This window comes from Schistocerca cancellata, chromosome 5 (genome assembly GCF_023864275.1).
Source record: "Schistocerca cancellata isolate TAMUIC-IGC-003103 chromosome 5, iqSchCanc2.1, whole genome shotgun sequence".
Classification (NCBI taxonomy): Eukaryota; Metazoa; Arthropoda; class Insecta; order Orthoptera; family Acrididae; genus Schistocerca; species Schistocerca cancellata.
In genome coordinates, this window is record NC_064630.1 from 648,835,108 (window position 1) to 648,855,013 (window position 19,906).

Consider the following 19,906-nt stretch of genomic DNA (forward strand, 5'->3'; position numbering starts at 1 on the left):
GGCTTCCAAAATCACACAGGGTCCTTCTATGCTCATACCTCTCCAATAGAATGTTCTACATCTGGGCAGAGGATGGAATGTCGAAAGTGTAGCCAATCTAAACAGGGGTGCCACAGGAGCTGGCGCTCAGACCTGTGCTCTACTCTCTGTATATGGCTGATGTCCCAAAGGTGGAGATCATGCAGTTGACATTATACGCCAATGATATGGCTCTAAACGGTCCTTGAATGTGGTGTTGATGCGCCACTGTCTCCAGCTTGGCTGCGAGACCCTGGACACCTGGTCCACGAAATAGACACACAAATTTAAAGCCACCAAAAGCCGGGCAGTGGTCTCCCATCAGCCTCCTGCTTTTCCACCTGTCAGCCATCCTTAGAGGCGCCATCCAATAGTTGCAGATGGGGAAGTACCTGGGGTGACTCTAGATTGCCCCCTCAAATGGCTACTGCACATGCAAGATGTCAGGTGCCAGGTGCAAGACAGTGGCCATCTTCATGTTCTCAACCCAATCATCAACTCCAAGTCACTGCTCGCTCTGCACCATTGCAGCGCAGTAGATCTGTTACTCGTTTGTCCAGTTCTGGTGTGTGAAACAATAGTGTGGGGTAACACTGCCACCTCCCTTACTGGAACACTGTAGTGAGTGCAGAATCGGATCAAACTCGCCTTGCACCTCCTGAGGAACTACCCGACTTGTCAGCTCCATGAGGATATAGGGATCTCAAGCTTGCAGGATCGTTTCCACGTCACCACATCCCAACCCACAAGTCCAGTCTCGCACCTCCCACCCAACCATAGGTTCTGCGGGAATAGTATTCACCTGCTTGGCTTCCGCCCCCCCCCCCCCGACCCCCCCCCCCCCCCCGAGCAAAGGAAGAGCTCTCCACTCTCAGTGTCAGTGTCTGGCTGGCAGTCTGTACACATTAATAAGTCTGTAGTCATCATTGTCTGTACCTGTCTATCTGTACACATCTCCAGTCTGTACTTGTTCTGTATGCTCTCTCTCTCTGGAACCTAATAACATTTTTGCTGTCGCTCTGTGACCTAATCGACCGTGGATTTCTTGTAATCGCATTTTTACAACACAAACAAATGAATTATTCCAGAGAAAGCATCAGTTTGCAAACTTACTGTCAGGAATAGGCAGTTTTGAAATAAAAATGACTGCATTCCACCTCTAACACAAAACAAAATTGTCTCAAATGACAATACAGCAAGTCTGACCATGATGCTGCTCACCAATACTAAGAATGTAAAGCATCTATATCCATGATTTTTGTTTCAGCAAATAGTCCTCATCTAGAAATCAGAATGGTGAGTGTGTTTCATTGGATGTTCATAGTCTCCATGGAGCTTGAACCCTTTTCATTCTTTTGTGAAATGTCTGACAAGACAATCCAATCTCTTCCATGTGCCTATGAGTAAATGTGGCTTCACACAGAAGATGAATAATTTATCTTTCCTAAAGAATGTCTTTCCAAACCGAGAGGCCAGAACCTTCAGACAGGTGGCTTACAGTGATTTATTTAGGATTACAGTGTGAGCAAAATAAAACTGACTGAGAAAAATATTTCATTCACCTTAAGATAGGCAACCCAATTTACATCACCTGCAACCAGTTTTATTTTGTTTATGTGTGATAGAGGGGCAGAGAAGGAGATGGAGAGGGTGAGGGAGAATGGTAGGGGAAAGGGGTAATGGAGAGAGTGAGAGAGAGAGATAGAGAGAGAGAGAGAGAGAGAGAGAGAGCTGTTACACTGCTGTACACTTTTATCATTTATCTTATGAATTTATAAGACAATTTTTGAAAGTATCGTATCTCCTCATTACCTTCCCTGGTCAGCTAGCCTGGTTGCTTGCTTGTTTCCTTTATTTCCTTTTATCACTTTATTTGAGAAAAGCTTGTTAAACATCTGAATGCCCTATTTTCTTCCACTTACATGTTCCACCAACTTGGAGATTTATTTCTAAGGCTGAAGAAATGAATGTCTCTCTCCATCTTGTGTAACATTCCTATCAATACTCACAACTTCAGATATCTAAATCCATGACATGCCATAGGATCCTACTTTCTGAGTGCTATTCTCATAAAAATCTGTTTGATGTTGTGAATAATTATATACTGATGTTTCTCATGTGGGATGCGTACAGATAGCCACTCAGACCTCAGAATGAAGGGGACCAACCTGTCAGAGGCGACTCTCATATTGAAGTCCAAGTAACCTACCAAGCATGTCCAGAGGTACAGGCATTTTGGCGATTACAGTCATTATGAAATATTTAAAATGTATTTGCAGTTGTGATTACAAACAACCATCAGCTGTATAAGGAAATGATGCCAATGAAAATCCGTACCAGACTGGGACTCAAACCTGGATTTTCCACTTTACATGAGCCGCTTTGGCTATCCATGCACGACTCACAGCCAGACCCAAACTTGCATACGTCGTCGTTCCTGCGTGCATGCCCAACGGAAAATTGCATAGTTCTTCTTAACAACACAGACCCTACAACATCGTGTTTACCCACTGATGTCAGGCATCGACTTTCGGTTGAAACGTCCTCTGCCATACAGGAACTACATAATGTGTGTACAAGTACAGGTCGTCACTCAGGAACAATGACATATGGAAGTCTGGGTCTGTTTGTAGATCACGAACAGACAGCCAAAGCGGTTAACGTGACCACTTGCATAAAACGGGAAATCTTGTTTCGAGTCTTGGTCCGAGTCAGATATTCCTTATCGTCATTCACTTATATAGCTGATAAAACTGAACGAGCGATGAAGGCCCAACGGTACCGACCGGCCGCCGTGTCATCTCAGCCCACAGGCGTTATTTCATGCACATACTGAGGGGCATGTGGTCAGCATACTGCTCTTCATACAACTAATAGTTGTTCATATTCGCAACTGCAAATGAATTTAATGTTTTCCATATCGATAATTAAATACCTCATTCTGCATGTGTACTCTTCAACAGATGTTAAGAAGATCATGCTGCACATCACAAAAAAAGAATTAGATAACTATGCTATGAAATTGGATTAATATATACACTGCGCTGAATAACTGGACAGACTGGTGTTTGGATCAAACCTATTAGTCTTACACAACTCTCAGCTGAACATTAAACCCTTAACTTCCTTTCTACACAAGTCATGTACACTACCAAGTGACTTAAGCCAGATTGGTAATATCAGGTAAGTGAACTGCATTATAATTCAAATGAGTACATTTTGTTGCATCATCTGGAAGTTAGCTGTCCCCAAGTTGGCTCACCAAGGGCAAGATGTTTAGTGAGATAATCTGGAAGTACAAATAATTAAAGTTACAACTCCAAAACGAAGGAGAAAGAGAACCACTGCTCAGAATGACGTCAGATTTGAACATAATTATATTTTTACATGGGGAAAGATTACAGACCAAAGAAATTAACAAAAATTTTATCAACAGAGGCCGTTGTAAGGGTCTTAACGTAAATGGGGTCAGCTACACATGGTAGGTAAATTCCAGTAGGACGACTATGGTCTGAGTTGCACATTACACCATCCATACTTTTCAATGAGCATGACTGTGCAAGTTGTGGCATTGTTGGTTAGGTAAGCCCATCCACGGCAAGGTAGTCCCACATCGGACGTGAAAATATGTTTTTAGTTGTCCTGCGGTCAAAAACTGTATAAAATGCAAAATGGTATCAGTTTCTAACTGTCGTGAGACTGGCGTAAGAGATTTTCAGTATTCTGTCGACCATTTTCTGCCACAAGCTGAAATTGAGAAACAGCATGTTCCACAACAGATAGGAGTGTCTCGAGGGTCACGTTCAGAATGTGTTGTCCAATGCGTGCCTTCAGTTCAGCTATGTATGTACTTGGAGCACTGAACACATCATCTTCCACATAACCCCAAACAGCCATAAGTCACACAGATGAAGATCAGTTGATCGGATGGCCACACTGTGGGGAAATGACAGCTCGTAATTCTAGAATTTCCGAAGTACCTCTGCAGCAGCCACTTCACTGGCTGTGCAGTGTGTGGAGGAGTGGCACCTTGCATAAAAATGATCCTTTCTACATATCCACGCTGTTGAGGGTTGGAATGACATTGGTGTGCAAGACTCTCATAGCGTTAACGAGTGATGGTATAGGTAACAGGACCCACAGAACTAATCTCTTAGAAAAAATACGACCCTACGATAAACGATGTCCTCAACCCACCCCACACAGTCACCTCTGCAGAATGAAATGGTACTAATTGACGTATGTGCGGATTTTCCAGTGTCCATATTCTGCGATTCTACATCCTGACATGCCTTGGAGATGTAAATGAGCTTCGTCTGTCCACGGAATGTTTCATGGCCATTCATTGTCCACTTCTATGCGAGCAAGAAATTTCAGAGTGAACGTTTGCCTTTCGGGCAGGTCAGCAGTAAGCAACTCACGAACGTGGCTTGTTTTGTGCGGATAGCAATCCAGAATGTTTTGTAGAATTTTATGGACCATCCTCACAGGCATGTCCAACGTTCAGGCAGTTTCCCGTGCACTGCATGTTTGCATACCACCGTTTGACCCCTGAGGCTACATATTCGACAGATGTCGGATCAACTACTTACCTCCCTCTGCCACAATGGACTTCACAAGAATCCATCTTTTTTTTAAATTTTGTAACCATTTTCTCCAGACACTTAGCAGACATGGGACAGACGTCTGTTTTAATACCCTTAAGTATCCGGAACTTCTGCAGGGCTACTGGTGCACAGTCACCATCCTTTGAACAGAGTTCTATGAGCAGCTCGCTTTCTTTCTTGGAGACAGTCATGTTCGGCTTCTCGGGAGCAAACCAGGGAACAGCCGTGTGCCGCGCATCTGTTGGCGTGCATGTTTTTTGTCCGTGGCGTTTCCCTGTATGTCAATAAAATGCAGATCGAATTTGGCGTCGTTCTGAGCAGTGATCCTCTTTCTACAGCGTTTTGAAACTGGAACTTTAATTCTGGACACCCTGTATTATAGTAACAGTTCCATAATGTGAAACAGTACAGTCTTCAACAAACTGTGAGAATATCAATTCATCGATTTCCTTTGTTTCCAAGCTATGGGGACTTCTAAGAAACTCCATTTTTCTTCAAATTGCGGTAGTAACATACTTTATGAAAACCAGAACAATTCTGGCTGTTTTGGTGTTTCAGGGATTGTATGCGCAGTTTTAGACAATTAACAAGATAGTTATTTAACGTTCTTATGGGGTGTGTCAAAGTGTTCAACGAAGTGCAGCCACTTAATAAAGCGTCATTTCGCTCATAGTTTGTATATACAAGGTGATTCTGTGATGATTTTACAGACTTTCAGGGGTAAGGGATCCTGGTCAGGAGATGATCGAATCGAAAGTTGAGAGCGAAAATCGATCTTATACCTCTGACAGTGGAACACATGTACTAGAACTGTTGTTGCTAAGAACTGTACGGTGGACAACTTTCAGAGGTTCGTCACAGACACCACAGTGATGTGTCTATTCATAGTTCAGATGTTGGCAGCCGGCCGCGGTGGCAGAGCGGTTCTAGGCGCGAAGTCCGGAACCGCGCGACTGCTACTGTCGCAGGTTCGAATCCTGCCTCGGGCATGATTAGATTAGATTAGATTTACTATCATTCCAATTAATCCGTAGTGAGGAGGTCATCCAGGATGTCGAACATGTGTGTGATGTCCTTAGGTTAATTTCGTTTAAGTAGTTCTAAGTTCTAGGGGTCTGATGGCCTCAGATGTTAAGTCCCATAGTGCTCAGAGCCATTTGAACAATTTTTTGATGTTGGCAGCAGACATTACCAGTTCTGCTGCTAGAGGTAGTCACACATCCAATCGGGGACCGCCAACCGACGGCTGCTACAGTAACACACCTCGGTCCCCCCTTCCCCGCCCTCGCGGGTGTTCAAGCAGCGATGCTCTTGTAGCGTATTCGGTAAGAGCCCACCACAAGCTACCATGCACCATTTTCTGAATAGAATTGTTTCCTGCAAGTACGCAGCCTCTCTCTCTATCAGCGACTTCAATACAACGGACATTGCTGTAGGAAAGGGTACTCTGGAATATTCATTATGGATCTGACTTCATTGTATTTGGCAACTCTGAGATAAGTAAACGCATTTTGCTTAACTATTGTTAAGAATACAATAACACTGGCGCCAAGGCTGATCCTTCGTTTGCCTATTTTTTGCAGGATTCTGCTCTTGCTGATACAGCAACACTATGGTGGCAAAGATGGCGTGCGTTTCTTGCACAATCTTTGACGAACACAGTGAATGTCCGCAGTGCTGCTTGTGTATTAACTCTCTTAATGTTTCCGAATATTCCCCTCTGCAACCGGCTATTTTCATTGCTGCCTGGTACAGAGGTTGTTTTTTCTTTTAGCATATTCTTGTCTGTGACTTGTAATCGAGACATTCTTCACAGCTCCAGTGGTTACTTTATTTTCTGTGAGTGTCTATTGCGTATTGAATCATGGCAATGTACCACAGGAACCACCTCCAAGTCAAGCTGTTCTGCTGCAGACACAGCAAATCCATCAACTCTTAATGGGAATGACGCAGTTGCTGCAATTCCGAACCAGTTTTTCATTGTCACTTGCAGCACCAAGCCGTACCACAACATCACAGTTCCGGGCATTCGATGCACTGCCGGAGGGCTGGTTTGAATACCGCGCTGAGCTCGATATCTACACTGCACATTACATTCAGTATATGGACAGAAAACCACATTTTTTGGCAAAAGTAGGTGCTGCACTACAAAAATTGGCATATAAGCTTTCTCCAATGCATGCCCCAAAAGAGTAGACTAATGAGGCCTTGATTGCTGTATTAGGTAAATACACTCCTGGAAATTGAAATAAGAACACCGTGAATTCATTGTCCCAGGAAGGGGAAACTTTATTGACACATTCCTGGGGTCAGATACATCACATGATCACACTGACAGAACCACAGACACATAGACAGAGGCAACAGAGCATGCACAATGTCGGCACTAGTATAGTGTATATCCACCTTTCGCAGCAATGCAGGCTGCTATTCTCCCATGGAGACGATCGTAGAGATGCTGGATGTAGTCCTGTGGAACGGCTTGCCATGCCATTTCCACCTGGTGCCTCAGCTGGACCAGCGTTCGTGCTGGACGTGCAGACCGCGTGAGACGACGCTTCATCCAGTCCCAAACATGCTCAATGGGGGACAGATCCGGAGATCTTGCTGGCCAGGGTAGTTGACTTACACCTTCTAGAGCACGTTGGGTGGCACGGGATACATGCGGACGTGCATTGTCCTGTTGGAACAGCAAGTTCCCTTGCCGCTCTAGGAATGGTAGAACGATGGGTTCGATGACGGTTTGGATGTACCGTGCACTATTCAGTGTCCCCTCGACGATCACCAGTGGTGTACGGCCAGTGTAGGAGATCGCTCCCCACACCATGATGCCGGGTGTTGGCCCTGTGTGCCTCGGTCGTATGCAGTCCTGATTGTGGCGCTCACCTGCACGGCGCCAAACACGCATACGACCATCATTGGCACCAAGGCAGAAGCGACTCTCATCGCTGAAGACGGCACGTCTCCATTCGTCCCTCCATTCACGCCTGTCGCGACACCACTGGAGGCGGGCTGCACAATGTTGGGGCTTGAGCGGAAGACGGCCTAACGGTGTGCGGGACCGTAGCCCAGCTTCATGGAGACGGTTGCGAATGGTCCTCGCCGATACCCCAGGAGCAACAGTGTCCCTAATTTGCTGGGAAGTGGCGGTGCGGTCCCCTACGGCACTGCGTAGGATCCTACGGTCTTGGCGCGCATCCGTGCGTCGCTGCGGTCCGGTCCCAGGTCGACGGGCACGTGCACCTTCCGCCGACCACTGGCGACAACATCGATGTACTGTGGAGACCTCACGCCCCACGTGTTGAGCAATTCGGCGGTACGTCCACCCGGCCTCCCGCATGCCCACTATACGCCCTCGCTCAAAGTCCGTCAACTGCACATACGGTTCACGTCCACGCTGTCGCGGCATGCTACCAGTGTTAAAGACTGCGATGGAGCTCCGTATGCCACGGCAAACTGGCTGACACTGACGGCGGCGGTGCACAAATGCTGCGCAGCTAGCGCCATTCGACGGCCAACACCGCGGTTCCTGGTGTGTCCGCTGTGCCGTGCGTGTGATCATTGCTTGTACAGCCCTCTCGCAGTGTCCGGAGCAAGTATGGTGGGTCTGACACACCGGTGTCAATGTGTTCTTTTTTCCATTTCCAGGAGTGTACTTTGATGAACAAGTGAATGTGGCTGCTGCTCGTCAAAAGATCTTCATTTGCCTAGACAGCCTCATCAAACTCAAAATCCGTGGGTAGCTGATTTACAGGTCCTGACTAGACACTGTAAGTTTAAGTCTGAATGCGGTTGATATAACAGTGACACCATAATTCGAGGCGCTATCACCCAGAATGTGTCTGACTATAGAATCAGGGAACAAACAATTAAATACCCAGACCAAAATTTTAAGCATATGTTAGATTTAATTGAATCACAGGACTGATGACAGTGCTGCGGTAGACTTTGATTCTCCTCTCATATCTGTAATGCCAAGAAGTGGTGACAGTATACAGGTCGTGCGCTCAGTTCCCTTGACGCGACCTATCAAATCATACTCCGGGCAGAGCCGGAAACAACAGCAGCGTGCTAGGCAGACAGCACGCAGTGTTAAATCGTAGCCTCAGTGCTTCATGTCACGCAAGTGTCAGGCATGCCCCTGTTAGGACATAAAGTAAACATGGACAAAAACAATCAGTATGTTTGCAAAAGCGAAAATTTCACAAGCAATCTGTCCTTTATTTAAGGCAGTTATGTGCCTTGACACCGGTGCCATAGGCGGCACGATAGACGCGGTGCCCGATTTGAAATGAATCAGTGGCACTGGCACGGCTACAAAAATAAATCTGTGAAACGTCTGCAAGAATAAAAAGGTCTGTGACGTGTACATTGATATTAAAGGGCAACTCGTTACTTAGTAAGGGCAAGAACACACACCAAAAAAGCCTAGTTTTCCACAAGTTTACTACACATCAGAAGCTGCTACTCAGGTATATGATTCTGTGTGGGGTGCACACAAGGTTTTTTTTAGATTAGGCGACTCTTCATCCAATCCAGGTGATGACCGCCGCAGTAAACGCAGAAGTATCAGTGTAAGATCGAGAGAATGCCTCCCACAGGAGAGAGTTTTAAAATCCTAATGGTAAACTGCCGAAGCATTCGTAACAAAGTGGCAGAGTTAGAAGCACTCATCAAAAGCAGTGAAGCTCACATAATACTAGTTACAGAAGGCTGGTTGAAACCTGAAATTGATAGCAGTGAGATTTTTAAGTTAAATTTACATGTATATAGAAAGAAAAGGTCAATGGGAAATGGAGGTGGTATATTTGATGCAGTAGACAAAAAATTCAAATCCACTGAGATATAAATTGATGCCGCAGGTGAGATTGCTTGGGCAAGACCCAGTATCGGGGTAGGCAAAAAATTATAGTTGAATCCTTCTCTCACTCACCAGTTTCTTCTCCTGATGTAACCGAAATCTTCAGAGAAAACCTCAATTCATTTGTACATACACTATGTGATCAAAAGTATCCAGACACCCTCAAAAACATACGTTTTTCATATTGGGTACATTGTGCTGGGACCTACTGCCAGGTACTCCATGTCCGCAACCTAAGTAGTCATTAGACGTCGTGAGAGAGCAGAATGGGGCGCTCCGAGGAACTCACGGACTTTGAACGTGGTCAGGTGATTGGTCACTTGTGTCGTACGTCTGTACACAAGATTTCCACACTCCTAAACATCCCTATGTCCACTGTTTCCGATGTGGTATTGAAGTGGAAACGTGAAGGGACACGTACAGCACAAAAGCGTACAGGCCGACCTTCACTGTTGACTGACTGACCGCCGACAGTTGACGGAGGTCATAATGTGTAATAGGCTGATAGCTATTCAGATCATCACACAGGAATACCAAACTGCATCAGATCCACTACAAGTACTATGAAAGTTTGGCGGGAGGTGAGAAAACTTGGATTTCAAGGCCGAGCGGCTGCTCATAAGCCACACATCACGCCGGTAAATGCCAAACGACGCCTCGGTTGGTATAAGGAGCGTAAACATTGGACGACTGAACAGTGGAAAAACATTGTGTGGAGTGACGAATCACGTTACACAATGTGGCGATCCGGTGGCAGGGTGTGGGTATGGCGAATGGCCAGTGAACGTCATCTGCCAGTGTGTGTAGTGACAACAGTAACATTCGGAGGCGGTGGTATTATGGTGTGGTCGTGTTTTTCATCGAGGGGGCTTGCACCCTTGTTGTTCAGCGTGAACTATCAAAGCACAGGCCTACCTTGATGTTTTAATCACATTCTTGCTTCCCACTGTTGAAGAGCAATTCGGGGATGGCGATTGCTTCTTTCAACACAATAGAGCACCAGTTCATAATGCACGCCCTGTGGCGGAGCGGTTACACGACAATAACATCCCAGTAATGGACTAGCCTGCACAGAGCCCTGACCTTCGACCATAGATACTAGTAGACTGGCCTTCCTGTGCAGAAGCTATACGGCTGGTGTGGCTCCAACATAAACCACGTGACTGTTGGCAAAACGTGGCGGTATTTCAAATAAGCGGTCTGCCATCCTGTGTTTGTATCGTATTTTACCCACATTTCTCAATTGACTGCCAAACGCTTCCAACAAAAATTACTTTTTTATTTGCGAAAAATTATGTCAGAACTACATTTGACCTGGATTTGTTCACAGTACCACTTATAAAATCTAAAAAATATATCGAAGACCCCTCTGGTGGGCAGTGGGACTAAATTACTATAAACTATCAGTTAAAGTAAAATGTCGTTAAAATTCTTTTAAATAGTAAGAGTGGGCTCGTGTCAAAACTTTAAATATTGGATTCGCCGCGTTTTGAGCTCTAGTCACTTATAAAAGAAAATGGGATATGGGAATTATGTCATCTATAGGTCCCAAAATTGTCGACTTTAGGAGCAGGTCCATTTTAGAGTATCAATTTTAGGTGCACTTCAAAGGTTCAGTTCCTACTATTTTTACAAAAGTTTAAACTATCAGTTTAAAAAAATGATATTTTAGATGAAAGCTGAGACTCTGAAGTTTCAGAAAATAATTTTGGGACCTACATTTATTTAATAGTATTAGAAGGTAGAAAAAAGTGCTCTTCATGTGTCGACTATAGGTGCTCTTACCTTATTATAATCTCACTTGTATATACAAAAAGGCGCCTATGTGCAGATGGCTTAAAGTTTTTCCATTTCAGGGCCTGTATCCAAAGCTGCCTTCGGTTTTCATTCTTAGGGAACCTATGAGTAGGAACGAGAAACAGTTATACTTACTTCTGTAACCGAATTATCACAGATACTTTCGAAAATGGGATATGAGTCTGACTTTACAGGTATCACTTTCAACACTTTAATTTACGTGATACTCTATTTCAAGTGTAAAAAACATAAAAGTCACTTCAGCAGATTTCAATAAACGCATCTGCATTATCATAGAAACACACGTGAAATGTAATGCCATTTCCCCCGACAAAACGCTGAGTACAGCCATAAGCGCAACACGAAACAACCATGTTTTGCCAACATTCACGTGACTTTAGCCCAGAGATGTTGGAGCCACGAAAATGACGTCAGGGCCAGTCTATTATATTTATGGTCGAAGGCCCTGACCTGAATCCTGTAGAACACCTTTGGGATGTTTTGGAACTTCGACCTCGTGCCAGGCCTCACCGGCCGACATCGATACCTCTCCTCAGAGTAGCACTCCGTGAAGAATGGGCTGCCATTCCCCAAGAAACCGTCCAGCACCTGACTGAACGTATGCCTGCGAGAGTGGAAGCTGTCATCAAGGCTAAGGGTGGGACAACACCATATTGAATTCCAGCATTACCGATGGAGGGCGCCACGAACTTGCAAGTCATTTACAGCCAGGTGTCCGGATACTTTTGAACACATAGTGTAAGTTCCCCAATCATACTGTAAGCATCCGTGGAGACTTTAATCATCCATAAATTAATTGGGAAAACTACAATTTTGTTAGTGGTGGACTTAATAAGCCATCCATGTGAAACTTTGCTAAATGCCTTCTCTGAAAAATACCTAGAACAGATAGTTAGGAACCCTACTCATGATGGAAATATATTGGATCTAATGGCAACAAATGGACTTGACGTCTTTGAGGACGTCCACATCGAAAAACCTGGAATCAGTGACGATGACGCGTTTGTGGCAACAATGATTGCCAAAGTGAAAAGGATAACTAAAACAAGCAGAAAGACAAATATGTTCAGTAAATTAGATAAAAAATCAGTACTGTCATACCTCAATGGGGCACTTGAAAGTTTCAGTACAGGTCAGGAGAATGTAGAGAAAGTCTGTCTCAAGTTTAAAAGAATAGTTGACCATGCACTGGATAGATATGTACCCAGTAAACAGTTCATAATGGAAGGAAACCTCCGTGGTATACAGTCACTGTAAAGAAACTTCCAAAGAAACAGAGATTGCTGCATAATAGGTGTAAAACAAAGCGTAGGGCTATAGATTGAGAGTCTCTGAATGAAACACGTTTGGCTGTCGTAGCAGAATATTGTCAAATGATCTTTCAAAAAATCCAAAGAAATTCTGGTTGTATGTTTAGGTTGTTAGTGGCACCAAAGTTAGTGTCCAGTCCCTAGTGAATGGACAGGAACTGAAATAAAGGGCAGCAAAGCTAAAAGGCTGAAATGCTTAACTCCGTTTTCAAATGTTCCAAGAAAATTGACCCAATTCAATTCTTATACCACTGAAAAGATGACTGAAATAAGTATCAGTGGTGTTGAGAAACAGCTGAAATTGTAAAAATTGAACAAAGCTCCAGGCCCCAATGGAATCCCTGTCAAATTCTATACTGAATTTGTGGCTGAATTAGACCCTCTTATCACTATAATCTATCGTAGCTTCCTCGAACAAAAAGCCGTGTCTTGTTCTTGGAAAAAGCTCAGGTCACATCTGTCTACCAGAAGGATAGTAGAGCCACTCTGTAGTAATTCTGGACGTGCAGAGTGTCGTTTTGTCCTGCTCGAATTGCCCAAGTCCATCGGAATGCACAATGGACATGAATGGATGCAGGTGATCAGACAGGACGCCTCCGCACATGTCACCTGTCAATATCTTATCTAGAGGTATCAGGGGTCCCATATCACTCCAACTACACACGACCCACACCATTACAGAGCCTCTACCAGCTTGAACAGTCCCGACATATAGGGTCCATGGATTCATGAAGTTCTCTCCATACCCGCACACATCCATACGCTAGATGCAATTTGAAACGAGGCTCGTCAGACCAGGCAACATGCTCCCAGTCATCAACAGTCCAATTTTGGTGATTATGGGCCCAGGCGAGGTAGAAAGCTTTGTGTCGCGCAGTCATCAAGGGTACACGAGTGGGCCTTCGACTCTGAAAGCCCACATCGATGATGTTTCTTTGAATGGTTGGCACACCAACGCTTGTTGATGTCCCCGCATTGAAATCTGCAGCAATTTGCGGAAGGGTTGCATTTCTGTCACGTTGAAGATTCTCTTCAGTCGTCGTTGGTCCTGTTCTTGCAGGATATTTTTTCGGCCGCAGCGATGTCGAGATTTCGTGCTTTACTGGATTCCTACTATTCACGGTACACTCGTGAAATGGTCGTATGGAAAAATCCTCACGTCTTCACTACCTCGGAGATGTTCCATCGTTCGTGCGCAGACTGTAACCCCACGTTCAAACTCACTTAATTCTTGGTAGGCTGCCATTGTAGGAGCAGTAACCGATCTAACAACTGCGCCAGACACTTGTTGTCTTATATAAGCGTAGCCGATCGCAGCGACTTATTCTGCCTGTTTACATGCCTCTGTATTTAAATACACATGTGTCTACCAGTTTCTTTGGCGCTACAGTGTAGAATCGAATTGTCTTATTTTCCGACTCGGTGGCAAACTGCCGAGAATCTATCCATTTGTGGAGCTATTTCACTCCAGACGACAAAAGCCAGCACATATCAATGTGTGATATTTGTAAATATTGTGTATCGTTCAAATCGACGATAACATATTTAAAACGACATATGCTTCGTCGCCAAACTACTGTGATTTTGCCCTGAGGTGAAGAAGTGTCTCAGACGCCGTAAGAGCGATGAACAACAGGAAGTTGAGTGTCGAAATAGTGCTTCGACTTTTAGTCGGTCTCTTGACCTAGCTGCCTCTCCTGTAAGATCACCAGCTACGCCATTTTCAGATGTGCCTATTTCAAAGGCTTCAACCAGATGACGGTAACTGCGCTGGTCAGAAGAAAACTAAATTCTCCTCAAAAGAAGAGAATAGACCTCGCTTTAGCAAAAGTGATCTACATGGATTTACAGCGGTACGGTTTGGTTGAGAACACTGGATTTGTGGAGTACACTCAAGCTCTGAATCCCCACCATGAACTCCCGTCAAAATATGTCTGAAATCATTCGCTGATAAATTCTCTGTATGCGTCTTGCCAGCATAAAGTATGAGAATACATTCATCTTGCTCCTTATGTCTGTCTTAACTACTGGCTGTTTAGGACATCATGTAACACAGAAAGTTTCATGGCTGTCACAGCCTATTTTATTTTGCCAAACTCTATGACCATGCAGAGTCTTTGTTAAAGTGTTCTTCGTGTTCAGAGAAACATACTGCGGAAAATCTGTGTGTTCAGCTTAAGCGCATTACAAACGAACGGAACGTCGACGAGAAAGTGTAACTGTTGGGTTCGACAATGCTCCGAATATTGTTCGCGCAATCAAACGAAGCAAATTTACTAAATTTGGGTGTTTCGCTCATTCTTTGAACTCAGAAGCGCAATTTGCGATGAAGCAGGGTGAGTTACAAGTTGTTCTGTAGAAAGTAAGGGAAACGGTGGAGTACTTCGAAAGAAACACGATAGCAAAGGCAGCCCTAAGAAACTATTTACAGACGAACTATCTCCCAATTGAAAAATTCATCCACGATATATCACTTAGGTAGAACTCGACGTTTCACATGATCGCTTCCCTTAACTTTCAAGTGATGCGAAAAGTACGGCTGCTGTACTAAACGCTAACGTTCCCGCCACTGCATTGGAAGAACGGCTCATTATTCGTGACATGTGTGCAGTTTTGAAGTTATTCGAAATAGTGAAACGCGAAATAAGTGCAGACAAATATGTATCGGTGTAGAAGATGATTGTTTTAAGCAGGAGATTACTATCTTTCTGCCATAAAATGATCGATTCAAAGAAGTTTCATAGCATCATGGCGCAAGTTTTACATTCGCTAGTGGTCGGTTTAACCATATACGTTGAGACATTGAGAAGACCAAGACATCTGTAGCCTGTACATCCTTAGAGCCTAGATTCAAGAGGTAAAGCATGTTTTACGTTCTTCTTGATGCCTGAAAAATCAATGCAGATGTCATTAGCGATGTAGCAGACCTAAATTTAAGATCCCATCCGGAAGAAATTTCGCGGGGAACTGGAAGTCCCGTTGCTACAGATACAGTTGCTGAAAAAGATGAACTAGGAGAATTTTCACCAAGGGCTACCTACAACGAGGATTTAGCTAGATGTCTGCAACCACAAATTTCAGCAACTATCTCTCAAGCTATTACACAAGTAAACAGATAAGCAAACTACATATATTTTTATTTGCTGCTTTTATTTCAATTTCTCTAAAATATTCGGAGTGACATTCTATTAAAACACTAATTCGTTATTGAACATTCAAATTAGAGAAATAGTGTTTATTCGTATCTTTTTATTACAGGTATCTGGAAGACACCTTAATAGCTAGGCTGGCAGATCCGTTAAAACGGTGGTTATGAAGAAAGCTTCAGTGACCCAGCCTTTACTATTTAGCTGTTCTGAAGTTGTGTGTTATACCAAAATCGGCGCCTGCCGAGCGTGTGTTTCCGAAAGCTGCTCAAAACTCGACTAAAAGACGAAACAGCCTGTCAGGGGATAAAGTGAAAAGAGAAAAAACTATTCTCGCATATTAATGGAAAACTTATTTGGGGATTATTTTGAAATATTGTGCATGTAAATATTAATATAAATTATGGTATGTCTATATGTAGTTCCTTTTTTGTCAGTGCATGAAGAATAGAGGTTTTTACACGTGTACAATGAATAAGTATAGGCATCGTGGCACTGACAGTGCTGTGGCATCGGAATTTTGGCACGGTAACACATTTGGCACTAGCAGTGGGCACACCAGTACTACCTGAGGCACTGTAATTTGCATCACTAATTTAAAGTACCAGTCTAGGAATGTCAATGTGGTACTTTCAAACTTACCTAGTGCTAGTCATGGTGCCACGTCAGTGTCGAAATCAGTTTCGAAGAAGTCTTCTATTCAGCGGGAATAAAAAAAAAATTTTTTTGTCACTTTAAAGTTCTCTAATCGCAACGCGTGCATGCAGTTGTATATGGAAGCTTCAGTGATAATTTTGGACACGCGTACGAACTGCTAGAAGCACCTAAACTGTGCAAGTCACAGACAACCCTTTACGGCTTACAACGGTCGTTATATGGCAGTTCTTTATGTTTGTAGCCTGCCTCGACTTTTCGAAATATAACAAAGATTCATTTAATGTTTTGTTCCAAGGACAGTCAAACCATTTTTGGTATTGATGCATTCGATCTTTCTGGGCTGCAAATTCACGACAATGTACTTTCTGTAAATTCTTTTCTGCATCGCGATACTGTTTCAAAACTTTGTGCAAACTGTAGTGAACTTTTTCAGGACGCCTTAAGCAAAGCAACCAATCATATACAATGAAAGAATATGCGCAATCGCGGTTTTACCGGGCACGACCCGTCCCTCAAGCAATTGGAAATCAGGTGACACAACATTTGTTGAACTGGTAGGAAAAGGCGTAATCGCTCCAATAGCAGCTAGTCAGTGGACATTTCCTCTTGCAGTCATCAGGAAACCGTATGATTAATTAAGACTGCGCGCTGGTTCTAAGTCAACAGTGAATCCTCGACCACTGACTGATTCATTTCAGTTACCACAGCCTGATGATTTGATGGGTAAGCTGACCACATATCTACAATAGACTTACAGGATGCCTGTTTGCAGATTCCATTAGACGAGCAGTGTCAGAAATTTTTTTGTGATCAACATCCACGCGTGGCTATTGAAGTTGTTATGCTTGCAATCCGGTAGCGCTTCAGTGCCTCCTATTTTTTCAGCGCTATCTTGAACAGCTTGGATGCTATTGGGTCGTACTCCTGAGGAACATCTTTCTAATCTCAGATGTTTATTTTAGGTTCTCTATGCTGCCGTTCTGACGTGCAACACAGACAAGTTTTCTTTCTTTCCAACTAAAGTTTAGTGTTTTGGTCATATCATCCACGCTCCGACAATCTACCCTTCGCAGTCTCATTTAACTGCAATTAGTGGTCTCCAAACATAAGTGAACCTAATGCTGAATAACGCAAACTCCCTCTCTACATTCGTTTCATTTCGAATACACCGCAAGTTGCGGCTGTATTCCACAGATTATGTAGGACAAATGTTTCTTTTGAATGGTCTTAGAAGTGTCAGACTTCGTTTGAAGGAAGCTTTGTTGAATGACAACTATTTAATGCATTTTATCCCGCTAAGTCAGTCGTGCTATCTGTCGACTTTTCCTCATATGGGAATGACACAATGCTTTCGCACAAAGTTGGATCTGTGAACAGACCGACTGCTTTTGCATCCGAGCTCTTGACCAAGGGTCAATGCAGTTATTCTCAGAGAATGCAGCTCTTACCGTTTTATTGGTGTGACAAAATACCACCATTATCTTTATGGAAGGAAGTTTTACTCACAAGTCACGGCCCTTCCAAACCAGTCCCATCATGCACAATTCAGAAACTGCAACGTGTTCTTTGGTACTGTCAAACTGCCAGTATGAAATCATGTAAAGACTGACAGCCAACCATTCCAATGCAGACACCCTCTCTCATTTGGCAGCTGGTGACGACGCGTCGTTCAACACATTTGAAGACTCTTGTTTCATATTGATGTGCAGAACCATGAAACACTATCGATTCCCAATCTATTACTACTGGATTGCTCATGCACTGACTGCAAAACCCAATATACAAGTTCTGCTGTAGTAAATCTCCACTATTTGGTCACATTCTGTCTAAGCTTTTCACAATCCAGTGGTTCACCAATACTTTGGGGTTGGAATGGCTTGTCTGTACCATAGGGTGTCATTATGCTTCACTCAGATAGAGATCAATTGCATGTGATCGTACCACAGTCTCTACAACAAAAAGTCTTTTGCATGGACAGTTGATCTCTCATTGTCAGGCATGTGCAGAGCATCAGACTGCTCCACACCACAGTTTCTTTGATTGGTCCAACCCCAGCACTCCTTAGCAGACACTACATGTATATTTTGTGTGTCCATTTTGGAACACCCTTTGCCCAGTTGCCGTAGACACTTATAGCACATTTCCATCTGTGCTGCTGCTGCAGTCTATACACCATCAAATTTCTCGCGTCAGTTTTCTGTATTGAAGGTCTCCCAGAAGTGACAGTCTTGGACAAAGGAAGACAGTTTAACTTGACACACTTCAAGCAATTTTGAAATGCCAATGACATTCAACATGTGATAAGTGCATCATTCCAACAATACAGCAAACAATGAAGCAGAATGTTTTGTGAGAACATTTAAGCAGCAAATGGACAAGTGCCTTCCACACATGTGAGCAAACTCTAATGACTCTTCTGTCCTCATACCACTCCCAGCAAGGCAACAGCAAGTCCCCTGGGGAACTTGTGCCTGATACTGAAATAACACTGCCGCATTGACTGCAGCAAAATAGGTGTCTCTTTCAGATTCTTTGGCGGAAATAGACAATGGGAAGGAAGCCTTGGGCCAGTCCATCTCGTACAGGGCCACTGACATCACTGCAGTCAGCTGCCCCTAATGCAGAGATCTTGTCTTCTCTGTCCCGCTGCATTTCTCCATGCCTCTGAGGACCCACCAGCCATTTCAAGAAGATGCCCCATCTCTAGGCATGGGTGTGCACCATATGACCAATTTCTCTGCTGGTGTTCCCAGTCATTCGTAAGGCAAATGGTGGAGAGTGGGAAGAACTTGCCATTGCCCACTGTTCCAGCTCCTGCCTCTTCAGTGACACCCGCATCAAGACCCCCCCCCCCCCGGGGGGTGTCCATCACAGACACTACACTGGCATGTCTATCCACCATTCAAAGGTTAGTAACAGGCATTACTAGTGTCGCCACTAGGGGCAGCCCCACAGCAATCGGCAACTGCCAGCTGACAGCCGATACACCAACATGCCCACCTCCCCCCGACAGCCAGTGCAGGTATCACCACCATAACAGCATATAAAGAGACCAGTGCAGGTAGCACCACCATCACAGCTTATAAAGAGACCACCACAAGCTGAGTCCCATTCTGTGTCATAATCATTTCATGCAATTACACGACCAGTATCAGTGACTACAGTCAGCTTTGAGATAGGACACTCTGGAATATTCACTTCGGATCTGACTACATTGTATTCAGCAACTCAAAGTCAGTTAAATGCATTTTACCTAACTGTTGTGTTTCTCATTTCTGTTTTTTGGTTTCAGAACTATGGATTGCTACAGGGCACAACAGATAGTATGCACCAAAACAAGGAGAAATGTCTAGTAAACATGGGCTCTAAAAGCATATGTTAAGAGCTATGACAACTTTTTCCATCTTCAGTACTGTGCGAGACATTTCTACTGCAAGCTCTTTGCTTTCTAAATTTTTGGATGAAGTAGTGTGGATCAAAACCAGAAAA